Below are 18,938 nucleotides of genomic sequence, written 5' to 3' on the forward strand. Positions count from 1 at the left end.
ATAGATAGATAGATAGATAGATAGATAGATAGATAGATAGATAGATAGATAGATAGATAGATAGATAGATAGCTTCCTCCACGTAGGCAGAAATCTGTTCCTCCTGAAGTCTGATTTGGTGTATCAACACGCGACCTTTCTTTCAACTTGTCTTTGACCACCTGGCTCAAAAAAGATGTCCATGTAGTGTAGGAACATGTGCTAAAGGGGATCACGTCACCAAGGTCATCTATAATTGAGCAGCTTTTAAACAGAAACATTCCACGGCAACCTCCAATGAACTTTGTTGCCATGCAAAAAATAATGAAGCCCCAGGAAGAGAAAAGTTAAACAATTGTCAGCAGAAAGGAGAGGAGGGTTTTATTGAACACCAGTATTACTAATGCATGAAGACGTGTCCGCGTGGAGGAAGCTTTAGTTGCTGCTTTTTTACCATTGTGCGCGTTCTATTATCACCAGAACAGTTTGAGAACAAACCTAGGGATAGCTTTACTTTTTCCACCAATGCCATAATTTCAGTCTGGGGGTAAATCAGTGACCCCGGTAAAGTGTCAGTGATACTTCGGAAGGTATCACCTGCGCACGAAACATTCTTAGAAAAGTGTGCAGAGCAGCCCATTCAACCCCAGTTTGCAAAGGTCGCTGAAAGGTTAAAGCAGTGCTCTGCTGGGAGCATTGAATTCCATGGTGCAATAATAAGCGAAGTATAATGAACATTTTTACATTGCTGTTGAGTGATACATCAATTATTTGACCAGTTATGTGTACGTATATTTTATTGAACACTTCGCCACTTGATAATTAATTACGACTGCCAACTAATGATTTTTACACCATTGTTTAAATATTGTTTGTCAAAATCTTACACTCGTCTGTTATTTCACTAAGAGTTTATGTTACATATAAATTAGCTGTTGTACCCGGTTGTCCTCTTTGTTATTTTAGTACAGGATATTCTAGGTAAGGTAGAAAGTGGGTGTAAAATGATTACCTATGTCCTTTTTATTGAAGTAGCTATACCAGGCTTCTCCAGCAAGTAGATCGTGAGCTACTGGTAGCTTTCCACCTACCTGTGAGTTGCTGTCCTGTGGGCATCCCAGTCAACTGAAATATAGGCTTTTCTTGGTTGAAATAATGTATGCATAGCAACATCGAAAAGTATGTATTTGAGACAAAAATGTATGTATTTTCAGAACCCATTAGCTGAGGTTTGGAGAAAAATAGCTGAATTTCCAAAATATATTTAAACCTGATATTTGACAGCTCAGTCATGTGGTCCTGTGGAGACATATTGCTAATAATACTACCTTGGTACCAAGGGCAATCCAGCTGTGGCTGGTATGTATTACTCATGAGGGCAACCCTGCCAGATGAACAGAGGTGATCACTGCTCAAATTCTTGAATATTGTGGCCATGAATATAAAGTTCTGCATTCTGTCCATCAATTGTTGTTTTTGCATGAATATAATTTTGCCATGAAGTCATCACTATTATAATTACTATTATAATATTAGTAGATTGGGATGAATTTCATCGAACATAAGTAGCTCTTATTATGGAAAAGGTTGGAGACATTTGAGCTATATAATAGAAATTATCACATGAATAAAAACAAGCTGTAAGCTTGCCACCAGCGACGTGCTTCCTCTATTACCCATTTCCAGCTACTTGAAGCCCTTATGATGCCAAACAATATTAACTTATACATTATGGGGCAGATTTACAAGCCCCATACGCCACATTTGCGCCGCCGTTGCGTTCTTTTTAGTGACGCAGCGGCGGCGCAAAGCCAGCGCCATGCTGTGGGGTAATTACAACATGACGCATCTAGGGAGATGCGTCACGTTGTAAAGCCCTGCCCCACATGTGGGCGTTCTGGCGCAGGGGGGTCGTTCCAGCGCAGGAACGCCTCCTAAAAGTGGCTGAGTGAAATCTACAAGATTTCACTCAGTCACTTTTACAGCCATGCTGCGTCAAACCCCTGCGCCTGCTTGAAGCAGGCGTAAGGATTGACGCAGCATGTTAGGCATAGGGGCACCCCGAGCCTTGCTGGAACTGCGTCGCGCTTTACGGCAGCAGATGCGTCACGCATCTGTCTATTCTTGCCCCATGGTGTGCCGCATTGTAAATGCGGCGCATCCATGGTGGTGCAAGAGGTGTCTGCCGTGACACAAAATAACTGGCGCATCCCTGCTGATATGCAAGGATGCGCCAGTTATTGTAAATCTGCCCCTATATTTTTAGAAAGGCATATGCAAAAGTAGCTGAAAGCTCAAGCTACTCAGTGTCCTACAACCAAATATCACCCCAAAAACATTAAACAAGCAGTAAGTAATTTCTCTGTGGACTTGAATCCAGATTTTGTTTGTCTTGCAACAAAAATATTTCATCCAGTAGCCAGTGATTAAGCAGCTTCTTACCCCATTGTAGAAAAGGGTGACTTGATGTATATTTAGTGGACTAATGCATAATAAGAAATAGGCGCACGGTTTCTGAAAGTCTTATTTTAATTGTCATACGATCATAATCAAAACGATAAACTTCTTCATATCTGGCATTTTCACTGAAAGAAGGACAATTAAAACAGGGTGACATGTGAACATCTTTTTTCACCTCTGTCACCACCCCCCAACTCCCACCATCTCGGCCGTTCTCTGGGGCATATCATCAAGGCCCGCGCTGCTTTGGCGTCAGTTTTCGGACGAAAAGCGGCGATTATTTTGTCGCCCTATCAGCAAAGACACGCTAGCGTATGTTTCAATGCCTTTGCGCCCATTTCCTCAACGCCCATCTTTGAATATCAAGAGAGTTGAAGTAGAGAAAGGATGGGGATTAGAGAAATATATAAGGTAGGCAAAAGATGACGTGGAGAGAGACATAAAGTAAAATAGACTGATGAGTTCGCCAAAAGGAAAAAGAGGTATTGAGCTAGTAACAAGGAGAAAGAAATGTAGTGAGTGGGATAGGGGGTAAATAGAGGTGAGGTGGAAGAGGGTAGAGGGAAAACGGTAGAGAGGAGAGATAGTGATTGAATTGTACAGAGATACAGAGATTCATGAAAGACAGTTCAATAGAGGAAGGGGAAAAATGAGCAGTGATTTATAGAAAAACAGGTGAGGTAAAGGGTATAGAAAGGCATGGAAGTTGAGCGGTGAAAGGAGAGATACGATTTTGAGTGAAAAGACACAAAGCAGAGAGACAGATGTGTGGCAGAGAAAAAGAGAAGAGCTAATGTGGCAGAAAGAGAGGGTGAAGTATTGGAGAGAAAGTGGTGAGGTAGAGAAAAAGACAAGTAGTAGAAAGATGGAGAGATAGAGAGTGTAAGTTTAATTTGAGAACTAGGTACAGAGCAAGATGAGAGAAATGTGTTATACATAGATAAAAAGAGGTTGAGAAAGAGGAGCAGTAAGAAAGGAGTAAGGTAGTTAGAGATGTGAGGTAGAGGGAACAGAAGTTGATAAGGGAGACATATGGGAGTGGAGAGGCAAGGTGGCAAAAAAATAGGGAGGTAAATTGAGAGTCACAGATCAACTCCATCTCCTATGCCTGCTTCCTCACTTTGCACATGCGATGTAAGATCTTCAAGTGGCTACCCCTGCACACAAGACGAACCATGACACAGGCCCTCATCACCAGCGAACTGGAATATGGCAATGCCTTCTACGTAGGAATCGCTGCATACCTCCTACAGAGACTTCAGACCATACAGAACCCCGCTGACAGACTCATCCTTCACAAACTCACATCACACCCCACCACAGGCAACTCTACTGGCTCCCCATACAGAAGAGATGGCAATTTAAGCTGTTGACCATGCACACAAGGCTCTACTCAACCAAGGACCCACTTACATTAACCACTGCATGAACTTCCACCAACAGCCTAGAAAACTATGATCTGCCTCCCTCCCACTTGCCCATGCTCCATGCATATACCGAAGCAGAAGTAGAGAACACTCCTTCTAAAACATCACAGTAAAGACATGGAACAGCCACTCCACACAACTCTAGACCATCACCTCACTTCTGAATGGGTCTTAAGACCTGCCTGTTTGAATATGCCTCTGGGACCTGCAAGCGCCTGGATACCTTATCAGATGATTATCCACGGTTTATACATCCTGATTGATTGTTTGATTGAATGATTGAGAGTTTAGCTAGTGATTGAGCAAGGTGGAGTAGATACAGATGAAGTTACTATGAGAAAGGTAAGGTAGTAAATGAGAGAAGGTAGTGACAGTTATGAAATAGAGAGTTGTGATGTAAAGCATGGGTTAGGAGAAAGGTAGAGGAATTCATTAGTTATGAGGAGCGATAGAGAGAGAGTTACAGAGTTGAGATAAAGAGATAATATGAATGAGCTGAAGATGATGGAGATGAGCAACATGAAGGTAAAATGGAAACAGAGCAGTGAGGTGCAGCAATATGGTGTGAAAAAGATAATTGAGGTAGAAGAGAGGAGTGAGGATTTACAGACTAGTGAAATTGAGAAAAATAGAATACAGTAAGATAGAGCAATGGAGAGGAATTACGCAGTTGAAAGGGGGTATATAGGGGTAAAAGGCAGAGTGAGGCAAGGTAGATAGCAAGAGATAACAGTAAGAGTGTAGACTTACAAATCGAAAGAGAAGAGAAGCAAACAAGGTGAATAAGGTAGGAAAAATTGATGAGAGCAAGAGATAAATAAGGTGCTGATTGGAGAGGATGTGGCGAAAAGGCCAGTGCTGCCACCTTTGAAGCTGGGGAACCAGATTCAAGTATCAGCTTTGGCTCAACATTCTGTCATTCTGGGCAAATCATGTAATCTCCCAGTGTCTACACAAAATTAATGTGTCCTTGTGCAATGTAAGTGGTGCTCATGTAAAATGCTCCAATACCCTTGGGTTCAGTTTGCATTATATGAAACTGCAAAAAATGAGAAGGGTTGGCTGCATGGTCTAATCTACAATCAGGTCCTGCATTTCTTTTTATTAGTATTTTTAGGGTTTGCAGATCCAAAATTGGATTCACACTTCCAACATCAATTTGTTTTACTAGAAACAAAGGGATCATCTCTTTAGCCCCACCCCATTTGGGCCTGCGAACCAGGGTGTCAACAAATCCTGTGGGGAATAAAAAGTGAAACAGCACTTTTGGGACTCTCCCCATTTCTCTTTGCCCTTGCTTGATGGATCTCCTGAAGTTTGCAATGAAGTAAACAAAGAGATGTACTTTTTTAACGTTCTGTGGAGATTGATCGATTGGCATCAAAGTTATTGTAGAAAATTATTTTTTCGGTTGACGGGGTGATAAGCCTTCTCCAGCAACAACCAATATCTTTGTCAGTGTGAACCACAAAATTAACCTGTGCTTAACCCTCTGGTAGCTTGACACAAAAGTAATCAGGCTTAACTTGGAGGCAATGTGTAAAGTATTTATGCAGCACAAAATAAAAGGACTTACCACATGTCTGTTTGCATTTGTATTATTATTTTTGGGCTAGCAGATTCAAAATTGGATTCACAATTCCAAAACCAATTTGTTTCAATATAAACAATGGATCGTCTCTTTGGGGTCCACCCGATGTGTGCCTGCGAGTCCGGGTGTACTCATCTTCCCTCTTATGTGCTCTTTCCTCTTTTTAGCATGTGAGGACCAAGTCCATGTGTCCTGTAATGATGGGCCACAATTTTTTCCTGATGTTGCGGACAGCCAATCACATTGTTTTGGTTTTGAGGATCTAACTCCAGATGCACCTACCGAAAATTGCCAGTAGGAGAGAAAGCTCTCCCCAATCAATCCAATACAGGTATATTTTGAAATCACAGAGCTTAGCAAAACATCATTTGGAGAAATCTGCAAATTAGCAGTCCAGCTAGCTCTAAAATTAAACCTCATCATGCCCAACTCAAGCACCTTTTTAAATGTTAATTTCTCAAGATCTACACAGCCAAGCAAATATACTTTCTTGAGAAAAGTCTACCTTCATGTCAGACTTGATGTAATTCTGTTCAGCTGTTTTTCCTTTATAGAGGATCAAAGAATCCTATGGGAAGCAAAAAGCTAAAGACCACCCCCACCCCCCCTTTTTTCTTGACCCCAGCTTGATAGATCTGCTTGAAGGTTGCAATGAAGTACCCAAAGTACATGTACTTTTTTAAGGTTTTGTGCAGATTCATTGAACAGTATCAAAGTCATTGTTAGAAATTGGGTTTTTGGTTGAGTGCATGTAAAGCCTTCTCAACCAACAACCAATATCCTTGTCAGGATGAACCACAAAATTAACCTGCGCTTAATCCTCTGGTAGCTTGGCACAAAATAAGTCATACTTAACTTAGAGGCAATATCTAAAGTATTTATGCAGCACATAAACAGTAATAAAGTCTAAACACAGCACAAGAAAAATTCCACAGAAATTTAGAAACATAGAGTAAAATCTAATCAATAATTTGAAGCAAAACAAAAAAAACTAAATTCAATCAGTATTATTTAAGTTATGAATTTTTAAAGTTTTTAGTGAAAAATAGTGCCTAAAAGATCAAAGTGCCAACCCCGGGCCTCTAGTCATGCAAGACCGGGGCAAAGTCAAAAGTTATGGCCGACTGTGATGGAGCTTGGCTCGGACACAGGAGCTGGATTGGGCCTAGTCTCAGCTAACCTCTCGACTTATACAAAATTTCCAAGAAAAGTTCCTGAGAAGGTAAAATTTAGCAGGGCAAGGCAACCAACCATGTTGGAGAAGGAAGTGTCATCATCAAAGAGCCACTGGATGAAGTCACAGTAAAGATTTCTACATTCAGACTTTTTAAAACCTTTTTAGAAGTCGAAAATCTCCAGTGGGACCAGGCTACAGGCTACATCTGACGAGGACCCGAATTGGCTGGATATCCCTTCCGAGAGGAGAAGCTAAACAGGATTTTCTGCTGTGGAGAAGAATGTAGTAGGAGCTACCACAAAGTCAGGCCAACCTTCGACACACCTCATGCGGATTGACGATCAGGTAGGTCCCAGTCTGCAGTTGGATCTCAGGTCACTTTTGGGTGGAAAAATCCCTTAGTCCTAAGATTTAGGGTTAGGGTGAAGCACAGTTAGCGCCACTTCCAAGGGCCCAAGACTGGTTGGCCCCACTTGGGGGGATGGTCAGGACTCACTTCAGGCAGGGTTCAGGTGCAGTTTTCAAGGTTGTTGGCTATGTCTCTCTCTTGTAGTCTCTCTGGGAGTCCTGGGTTCTTGCAGCAAAGAAGGCTTCAAGCAGCAGGGTAGTCCTCAGGAGGCAGCACTTCTGAGTGTCCTCCACAGGTCCAGGAGTGAATTGAAGAGCTGGTCTGATAGTCCAATATTTATAACTGGTGCCATCTTTAGAAGTGGGAAAAAATTCTAGGTTTTCCCCCATCTGGTCTGGAAATTTACTTCCAACCCTGTCCCGACTCCAAATGGTCTAAGGTGAAAATAGGCTGAAGCCAATTTCCATCGTGAGCGTGCTAGAGGTAGCCGTTTGAAATGTAACTGGGACAGGAAACAGCTCTGCCCCACCCATCCCGGCAGGATGGGCCATCCTGTTAAGATGTAGTCTCCCTTTATCTCACTCTCTGGGAGGAATACACAAAGACCAACGGCCAGCTGTTCTAAGTCATGTAACCCAGGTCATAGGCTACAGGCATCAAATCGTTAGAACAAGAAAATGACAACTTTCTAAAAGTGGCTTTTTCAGAATTGTGAGTTAAAGTCTGATTTTACCATTTAGGAGGATTTCAGTTTAAAATACGTTTAAGAACAAACATGACATTTTTTTGCCTGTTCCAATCAAAGGTTTGCACTTATTAAAGGTAATAAGGTAACCTCATGTTATCCTATGGGAGAGCTAGGCTTCAAAGTAGTGAAGCTGTCTACTACCCGGACATGTAAAAGTTAAAATGTATGTCCTACCTTTTAAAGAAAATGCACCCTGTCCAATGAACTGTGTAAAGCCTACCTCAGGGGTGATTAATATGTATTAACACTGGAGGTTTAGTACCTGCACACAGGCTGCAATTGCAGACCTGAGACATGTTTTAAAGGGCTTCTTAGGTGAGTGACAGAACAAGTGTTGAAGGTCCACCAGTAGCATTTACTTTACAGGCCCTGGTAAATGTAGTGCCACTTTACTAGGGACTTATAAGTAAGTTAAATGTGCCAATTGTGTGAAAGCCATTTTTACCATGTTTAAAGTAGTGAGCACACACATTTTAGCACTGGTAGTAGTGGTAAAGTGCACAGAGTCCTAAAGCCAACAAAAATGAATGTCTGCATCCATAGGGGGAAACGACAAAATGTTTAGGGGAAAACCACACTAAAGGCTGTCAGATGTAGCTGTCATGAAGGAAAAAAAAATGTATTCTCTTATTGTGCATTGCAGATTCATGAATCCACCACACTCAGCCTACGGACCATCACTTTCTTTTGTGGCTTTCATCAGCCAAAATGGCACATTCAGCACAGTGTTGGAAAAAAAAAGAAAAAAGGAGAAGAGTGAACCTACCCTGACCCTCAAGCCCATGAAAGAGAGGCCCAAGGCTAATTCCCGGCAATAAAACAATGACTAAAAATAGTTGCTTTTAATGAGGGTTTTGCAGATACTTTGCTAGATGCACAATTCTTACACCCTCTCTGGAACCACAGGGGATTTGTGAATCCTGTACAAAATGAAGAAAAAAAAGTATTCAGTGCACTTTTGCTATGCTTGGCAAACTACCACATGGGAGAGCTAGCCACACATGTTAGGTTGGGCCATAGTCCAATCCCTGCAGCTAAGAGTAAAGTTCTGCCATTGGCTGTGTGCACCTAGCTTTGGCTGCCCACTGAGCAATGCAACAATTTGGTCAATCCTTGTTGCAGGATGCAGCCACATTCTTTGCACATCAGGAGTTGGTTGTGCTGTGCAAGTTGGACAGAGTGCCTGACTGCTAGGAACCAACCCCACAGTGCATGGTTGAAGTCAATATGCAGAGGGGTTTTGCCACCTGGGAGGGTTGTGTGCCAGATATGAGCGAAAGGCCTACCCTTGGTGTACACAGCTAAATGACGTTCACTGTGGTGGTTGACTGCCGGTGGAGGGTGGATAACAAGACCTGGTTACAGGCCAGTTCCTGTGGACAGCTACCACTGCACAGCCACAGGCAATGCGCAGTTGGGGTTGGCTGTTCACAACTGGTTGGGCATATCAAACTGTTGTGTGTGGTATATGATGAAATAATCACTGCTAAAAACAATGCATTTTTAAAAGAAACCTCTGAAATTCATTAAAAAATCACATTAATTTAATTAGAGCAGTTTGATCTGCTAAAGTTTGTTACGGTAAAACAGCAGAGGTGTGATAATTATCCCACAACTCAGAATTCTGATCCCTGTGCAAACCTTTGTTTGAGTTAGATTCAGAGCTCCACCCAAAACTAGTAATCAGGGCATATGTCGCGAGTCAGGCACAACCAATCTCAAAGCAACTTTGTGAATCAGACTTAATGTTCATAAAATCAATGCTACTGAATGGAACCAGTAGGAAGCATGTTTTAAGGCATTGAAAAGGATAGACCCAATTATATACGATGACAAAACCTTCAAAAGAGAGTGCCAATAAAATATCCATTGAAAATAGAGGAGGAAGAATCTGCTCGGACTCCTACAACAACACCCTTTTCATACAATGTGTTGTGCAGTCTGGGGACCAGTGGTATTCCCTACACTGACAAATATGCTTTTACTAATGCCCTCATCATAATCAAGGCTATGTACTAGTCCCTACATCACAAATCCCAGAGAAACGTCAGTAGGCCAACTACCAGGTCTTCTCAAGGAACAGTGTGTAAGCATAAGTAAGCATAAGTAATTTAACCCTAGGCGTAGTTCGCGAAGTAGCACTTCGCACTTCGCACTACGCGAGCTACGCGTAGCACTTCGCGAACTGCGTAGTACCTTGTTCGCAATGTGCCAGATGTCGTTTTCAATGATTGCACATTGCGGACAAGCAACCGGCACTGTGCAATCATTGAAAATGGCATCTTGCACAATGCGAGTTGTAGTTTTCTGCTGCTCGAGTAGATTTTTACTCGAGCGGCAGCTTTCTCAACGCGAACTGGTAGTTTCTCATCGCGAGCGGTATCGAGCATACGCGACCACTCGCAATGAGAAACCTGACCTCCTCGCGTTGGGAATCTCGCCGGGAGGTTTATTTTCCATGCTCGCGATCGCCAACTTGATGTTGCTGATCGCGAACAAGGAAAAAGTCTCGCCGGGATGTCATTTTGTTTGCTCACGGTCAACAACTTGACGTTGAGAACCGCGAGCAAGCAAAAAATTACCGCAGCACTACGCAACACTACGCTACGCGTGTTCGCACTGTGCTACGTGCAATTCGCGTAGTGCGAAGTAGCGCGAACTTCGCAAACTACGTGAGCGTAGCGTAGTGCTTTGCCCAGGCTTAAAGTAATTATCTTTTCAGTAAGCAAAAATTATATATTTTCTAACTACTTGAACTAGGCAATGAAAGAGCCTTTTACAGAGACCAGCCTGCTATGGTTCCCTTACTGTGGATTCATGGACAGGAAAATATAGTAACACCGTTGGGGTGGTGAATCTATTCCATGCTATAGATAACATCTATTTTTCCACATGTTTATTTATTCTTGTTTTGGTAATACCTAGTGGCTTCATAAAAATGCTTTGTGTGAGCAAGAATGGAGGTGGAGTTTTAGAAAAGGTAGCATTGATAATATGAAAAGATTCAGAGGTGGTTGTGGTGATTGCCCAGTTCTGAGACCAGCCTAGGATGGATGTATGACGTTACAACGCACACTTTTACAACGCATGCACTTACAACGCATTTTTTACAACGCATAATCCATTACAACGCATGACATTACAACGCATGACACTACAACGCATTTTTAAAAAATACCTTTACAACGCATTGCCATTACAACGCATACTACCTTTACAACGCATACCATTACAACGCATTATATTAAATTACATTTAAGGTAAGTATTAGATAGTATAGGGGTAAAAATTACTATTCTAACTCCAGGGGGTGCAACAGTAGGGTAAGTGTTGGATAGTATAGGGGTAAAAATTACTATTCTAACTCCAGGGGGTGCATCAGTAGGGTAAGTGTTGGATAGTATAGGGGTAAAAATTACTATTCTAACTCCAGGGGGTGCAACAGTAGGGTAAGTGTTGGATAGTGTAGGGGTAAAAATTACTATTCTAACTCCAGGGGGTGCAACAGTAGGGTAAGTGTTGGATAGTATAGGGGTAAAAATTACTATTCTAACTCCAGGGGGTGCATCAGTAGGGTAAGTGTTGGATAGTATAGGGGTAAAAATTACTATTCTAACTCCAGGGGGTGCATCAGTAGGGTAAGTGTTGGATAGTATAGGGGTAAAAATTACTATTCTAACTCCAGGGGGTGCATCAGTAGGGTAAGTGTTGGATAGTATAGGGGTACAAATTACTATTCTAACTCCAGGGGGTGCATCAGTAGGGTAAGTGTTGGATAGTATAGGGGTAAAAATTACTATTCTAACTCCAGGGGGTGCATCAGTAGGGTAAGTGTTGGATAGTATAGGGGTAAAAATTACTATTCTAACTCCAGGGGGTGCATCAGTAGGGTAAGTGTTGGATAGTATAGGGGTAAAAATTACTATTCTAACTCCAGGGGGTGCATCAGTAGGGTAAGTGTTGGATAGTATAGGGGTAGAAATTACTATTCTAACTCCAGGGGGTGCAACAGTAGGGTAAGTGTTGGATAGTGTAGTGTAATATTATGCGTTGTAATGGTATGCGTTGTAATGGTAGTATGCGTTGTAATGGAATGCGTTGTAAAGGTCGTTTTTAAAAATGCGTTGTAATGGTATGCGTTGTAATGTCATGCGTTGTAATGGATTATGCGTTGTAAAAAATGCGTTGTAAAGGTAGTGCGTTGTAAAAGTTGCGTTGTAAAGGTTGTTCCCCGCCTAGGATTCGCAACTTCAGAAGATTTGCTTTGAGGTAAAGAGAGGTAGATCAGGATTTCCTTGAAAGAACTAAGAGCTAGTTATAAAAATATTAATTTCCCAGCTGCACCTAATGAGCCACAGATGTTGACAACTTAATTCGCTGTTAAATGGCTTCTCTTAGTTTAAAAGTGTTTCCAATGTTTTTCAACTTGACCAAGCACGAAGTATAACTTTTCTTTTCTGAGACTATTTTCATTAAATACTGCACTCTCAGCAGTGATTGTTCATTGGGACCACATACAGAGCCTTAGCGACAGATGGAGTTTTCTGTTGCTCTAAGCCTTGGCCTCTCTCTTTGCTGCTTTTAACCTGAACTAAGGGTGCGAGACAGGCCCCTTCACCCCCTGCAGCACAGGGTGGGGCTTATCTTTCAGGGGCTCCTCCTTATAGCAAAGAGCCTATGAACATTTTTGAGACATGACAGTCTCAGGGGCCCGCACCCCATTCTGCAGGGAGGCTTTCATTTTGCATTATGTCACTTCCCTGAATGTGTTATACTGTTATTGATGGGTGGAGGGAATCATTGCTAACCAAATTGGCCAGGAAGAGTATATGATTCTGAGATTTGATGAAGAAGCAAGATCGGTTGTTATATACATTCTTGAAAGGACAGTAAAAATAGTTTGTCGTTCACATGTGATTGTAACCCATATATGCCAACTTTCACTTTATCTAACCAGAAGGAAAAATCTGTTGCTCTTCGTTGCTCAGCTGTAAATTGCCAGTGGAGGCTGGCATGACTCGCGGGTGGTGGGGCAGGCGTGGGGGTGTCACGCGCAGGGGGGTCGTGCGGGTGGGTCGGAATACAAATAATAACAATTACCTTAAGGCTGGGTTCCGCGTCTCTGGTTCTGTTCCTGATCTCCTGCCTCAGACTCTGACAGGATCAGGAAGCAGCCAGGCACCCTCCCCTAAGCCAATCACAACAGTGCAATGCAGCGTTGCGATTGGTCTGAGCGTCGTGTCAGGGCACTCAGCCAGGGGCTTGAGGGATGGGCATGTTCTCCATGCAGGGTGTAATGCAGCTCACATGGAGAATGGGGAAAGTGCGCATGCCTCGTTTAGGCGGCCCGAGAGGGCCGACCAAACAGTCATTGCGCACTTAGGAGTGGGCAAACCACTCCTCCCCTGCTCTGAGAGCAGAGTAGCTCCGCCCACCCACCCACCGTAGCAGAGGGGCCACCCGACTGCAATTTCAAACGGGAGAAATCAAACATTTCATGATGGGCTCAGCAAACTCTATCTTGTGAATGGTGGTGAGTTCGCCCTGTGAGTCCCGTCCACATTCCCCTCCTTCCAAAAATAAAAATTCAGAAGCACTATACACTGGTGAACGTAAAGAACAACTCTTTGTTGTAGGTGTTTCCTATATGATTTTGATGTTTTTCAAGCCAATCATTTTGGACAAAATGTTACGATGGTTCATGTTATAGGACAAAAACGTGCCCTCTCTGCTTAGAATACCAGGGCCTGACCTTTCAACTCGGTTATGCAGGGCATTTAATATAGCTGCTAAAGAACTTGACCTGGTTAATGGATTTTAAGTCTCTCAAACAGTCTTCGTAACAAGTTGAAAGGCAAGACTTGTACAATTTGCACATTTGCAGGCAGCAGCATCGATCCAGCCCTTTCCTTTTGCTCGGTGGAGCTGAAAAGCGGTGACCCATTTAAAGCATTTGTTCATGACTTGAAGTAAACACTGACACCAAGGAAGCAAAGTGAGGACATGTAAAGTCTGCTTGATAATGATTTTTTCAATTGACTGCTAATAATCTGTGAAAATAGTGGGTGTGAAAATCTGCAAAAGCATTCACTAAACTCAGAAGGCGTTTAGAGCTCTGCTCTCTCTTCCCTCTAGAGTAACCTTGAACTTCGGAAATAAAATCACAAAAGTAGAGATGCAGGCAAGCTGGTGACAACATTCCTTGGTTAAGTAAGGCCGTAAAAACTGTGTAGAGTGAAATTTGTTGCAGACACTGGTCTTCACATTAAACATTTCAAGTTCTGCAAATTACAATATTGGTCGAAAATAAACTGCATGTATTTTTTTATTTATCCTTTGGCCCAGTGTTTTATAAAGCAAGACAGGGTATTTTTGTAATGATAGAATATAGCTAAGAGTTTTATTTTCTGATAATATGTGGAGAATTTTAATTTATCATAATTCTATGCCATTATGGTTGCTGGAATTTACTTTTCAAGGATCTACCCAAAACAATAAATACAGCAACTTCCATTCTCCTCTACTGATTTTAAAGTTCTACCCAGGTGAAACCAGCACTTGCTGTACTGCTTCTGAGATTTGTCAAGCGATGTCTTTAAATGGTCCCAAATACCACAATTCTAAATACACTGAAATTTGAGTGGCAGGGACTTCATCTCAAGGGTCTTGACTGTAATGTTTTAAAGTAAATTAAGCAGATTTCCATCATTCCGACTTGAGTAAAATCACTATCATTGTGAAAATATTATGAGAAAGAGGCTCATCTCTGTTTTATTTGTGAGACCTGTAAAGATATTGTTCATATTAGTTTCATTTATATTCTTAAATCTTTCAGTAACCTCGACACCCTTTGTGAATGCAATGAATACCATGACCACGTGTAATAGAGTCAATTACCCATTGTGTAATACATGTGTACTTCTGCTACCTTGTTTAGCTTACTGGGTTTAACAAGAAGTTAGGTAAAGGACACTGAAAATGTCCATATAATAAATAATAATAAATCAGAGCTTAAATCAGGGCCAGACTGTGACAGATAAAAGGCGCGGCTCCCAGCTGTGCCTTCTCCGCTAAGGCAGAGGGGCGTCTCCCCACTGAACGCAAAAGGAAAAATAAAATGATTACACAATGTGAACAACGTTACGTTATTATCATTTTATTTTTAGTATGAGCCAGGTTAGGGCAGGACGGGGCTGGGCTATGTGATGAGCAGGGAGAGGAATGCTTGTTGCACTTCAGTGTGCATGACGGTTTGCCCATTTGTCTTGGGTTGGCCAAACAGACATGCGCAATTTCTCCACCCAGATGTATTGAATAGCTGGGTGGAGAACATGCACAGCTCTCACTCTCTGTCTGAGTGCCAAACCAGGCTGCCCAGACCAATCACGATGTTGCTGTCATTCTGGTGACAGCAACCTCGTAATTGGCTAAGCGGAGTCTAGAAGTCTGTGTGCTGTCGGAAGCCAGGAACAGAGGGAGGACCTAGAAGTGACAGCAGCCGTACTCAGGTAAATGAGCTTTTATTTATTATTATTATTTTCTTTCTTTTTAAGCCTCACCACTATTTTTCCCTAGTGGCCTCCACTGCCAGCTGCCAAAATAACAGTGTCCCCCATTATTGATTTAGATGGCTAAAAAAGTGGGCCATATTCACAAATTGAGGTCGTTTTGCACTTCTAAAGATAAACTGTGTAAACATGTTTTAAGGTATGGAAGACTCCATGGATTTGAGCTTGACTGCAGGCAATCTTTTCTTTAATATCTGGGAAATAAACACTAAAAACCGGCCCAGCATACCAAAAACAGACCCACAAACAGCCATAAAACAGGCCACACACTGCCATGTTGCAGTATTCCATCAGGCTCTGCCTGATTCCCTCTAGGCCAGTCCAACCCTGTCTTAAAGTTGGAGCTTTGAGATACAGTCACTGAAATTCTTTTGTCAGTTCCATTGTCGCTTTTTCTGAACACTCAAATGAGATCAAGAATGTAATTTCCAAGATTTCCTGTACTTTTCTTATGTTTGTGATTGATGTTACAGTTTCTAATTTAATACTGCAGCTTTCATATTTTGCATTCAGTCCCAGAATTTTGAAAGGAGAAAAGTCCTTTACATTATTGATAGGTGAAACAGAATGGTAACCATAATTTGCCATCAAAGTGTCTAATTCCAATTGAAATTGTTATGTCTCTTAAGTAGGATAACATGCTGAATGCTACATACATTTTAGAAGTATGTGAATTATGGAATAGCTCTGGGGTCCTGCTTCCGGTGGATTTTACTTAATATACTTATTCCTCTCTCTTGCATTACAGTGTAATATGTACATCAATTCCCATGATTGTGTCGAGGACACAAAGGTGATATCCTCTTTATCACAAAGTTCTAAGCATGATATCAAAATTGTGGAATGTTTGTTCCATCTGAGCAATGATAAAAAACAGAGTTTCTTATTGTAGAATGGTAAGAAAACATCAATGGAAGATAGACATTTAGTGACTGTGATGCATGATGATCAGTGATGTGCATCAAAATCCTCCAAAATACCTCTTGGTGTATAGTTTGATTCCACTTCGTCAGTCAGATCCCAGACCAATTGAATAGTCTTATCCTCCATTTATCACTTAAAATGCATAGGAGTGTGATTTAATTGACAAAGGAAGACAGAGCAAATATTGCACGAGCAATTATATGCTCAAAACTTTGGGTCCGATTCAATTCTTGGAGAGAGGGAAGTCTGTTGCATTGGCAACAGAGTTCCTCCCCGCCAGGACTATGATATGGTATAAAGAGGGCTGACCATAGTTTGATGACGGCAGACACTACTCCGTCTCCGCAATGGTCAATTTCAACTGACAGCCTAACGGAGTAAGGGCCATAAGGTTTGGCTATATGTCCACCCACCTAATTTAGATGTGCGCATATATAGCAGTTTTTCAATGCCCGTCACTGGCAGTAAAAAGCTTTCTGTAAAGTGCATTGAAAAGTGTTCAAATACCCCTTCTCCAAGGGAGGAAACTCCAATAGAGAGGAGAACATTGTATTTCTTTTATTTTCCATAAGAATGGGATTTTCACTTTGAAAACAAAAAAAAACTTTTTAGCTTTGCTGTACAGCTCTGTCATTTTGACGGAACCATACACAAAATTGCAATACATTGACTGGAACCGCTGGGATGACGGGTTCTGCCAATGCTAGAAATGTCCTCTTTGGATATTTCTAAATTTGTCCATCAGTTCCTCTGTCAGGGCAGCATAGCAAATTACTCAGTTGCCCTGGTGGAGGACGGGCCAACGGCTAAAATTTAATTCAGGCACTTTATTCCTTCAATGCACTTATGACCAAATACCTAAGGTAAACAGAAGAAACACAGCAGATGATTCAATACAATTCAGCCAGGGCAGTGAGTAATTCAGAGGCCAAAAAACATATTTTTCCAGCATACAAAAAATGCACTTCATCCCAGCTAATGTCGGAGGGATGTTTAAAATCTTGAGCTTCCTTCATACAGCTGCACAAACCACCACATGAGAGAACATTGAGACCAGAGTCAAAGCCTACAAGCCCACTAGGGGCATATCTATGAAAACAGTGGCACAGGGCAGCATAGCATGTCATCTTGCTGTGCTGCGTCACTGGGAAACGGCAGGAATACGCCATATTTAAGCAAGGTGTCGCATATCTGTACTTTCCCCCTGTATTGGCACCATTTCGGCAGCCTAGTGCCAATGCAGGCAACCTTGCACCATAGTGCAAAGGTGCCTGTGTTGTAGGAAGGATTGTTTTTTTTCAGGAAAGGGCACCTCCTGCACAAAAACAATCCAAAGACATGCTCCCTCTTTCTATGTGTGAATTGAAAGAGGAAAACACTAGGAGAAATACAAATATTTCTCCTTGTTACGCCTCACCCAGGGAGGCTCATTTTTCTGGGCGCATTCCCAGACTTACCATGTCTGGTAAATATGGGATATGTGTGGGAACACCCACTGCAATGTCCAATGAAGCTTCCCTTGCACAGAGTAAGGCAACACAGCGATTTGCTCTGCGTTGCCTCAGATTTATGAAGTCATTCTAAGCCACATAATGTGGCTTTGCGTTGCTTCATAAATCTGACTTAGAGGCCTGCTTCATGCATGTACCACTTTGTGTGGTGCAAGCATGATGCAAGCCTTTCCTAAATATGCCCCTAGAACTATAAGACTTGAAGACAGAAATCTGCTTCCTGGCCCCATTCTAGAAAGAGACAGAGAAAGCAGTAGATATTTTGCCTGTCAGCCACCTGCCATGTGAAAGAAAGAGTTAGGGACAATAAAGTCACGGATGCAATTCAAAAATAGAATACAAATGCATCTATTTTAAACAGCAGAGGCTGTCTCCCTATTCTACAGTTCCCACAAGCACACAGATGCCCAACTAAGTCTGGTGGCTTAGTGGACTATTGTGCCCACTGTAGGGGCCTGTGTTCAACCTCATGGTCAAAGGTTCAATTCCTGGCAGGGCCATTCAGTCGTTTATCCTTCTGAGGTTGATAAAAAGAGTACCATTGAGTTGGGTAACAATAAACATCTTTTTATTCAGTGCCAAGATACCCTTGGGTGAATGTGTGCTTTACAAATACATGTTATGTTAATTAAGTGAAATATATGTATTCCTTGTGAGGATTATCAACGCATATGGTAATTTAGAATCAGTTGTAAGGATTTTTTAAACTTCAGTATTACAATGAATTATATCCTTGATGCATATTAAGTAATACAAATTGATTTGCTTACATAATGTAGGAAAAGTAGTTATTGGTTGAGGGATGTGGAAACCCGACTCAGGCACACCCATAACACTTTTCAGGGTAAACCATATTAGTCACTAAATTAACCTGTGCTTAACCCTCTTGTAGCTTGGCACAAAAGCAGTCAGGCTTAATTTAGAGGTAGCGTGTAAAGTATTTATGTAGCACACAAACAATAATAATGTGAAAACACAACACAAAAAAATCCTAAACCAATTTAAAGAACTAGATTAAATGTAAATAAACAACATACCAGAACAACAAAAATGGAATCTGTATAACCAGATATATTCAAGTTTATAGCTGTTTTCTGAAAATAACGCCTAAAAGCACAAAGTGCCACTCATGGTTATCTGGTCTTGCTAGACTGAGGAAAAGTCACTGTGAGAAGTTAGCCTGGTATATAATGTCCACTAATTA

The sequence above is a fragment of the Triturus cristatus genome, chromosome 5_1, assembly GCF_964204655.1.
Source record: "Triturus cristatus chromosome 5_1, aTriCri1.1, whole genome shotgun sequence".
Taxonomy (NCBI): domain Eukaryota; kingdom Metazoa; phylum Chordata; class Amphibia; order Caudata; family Salamandridae; genus Triturus; species Triturus cristatus.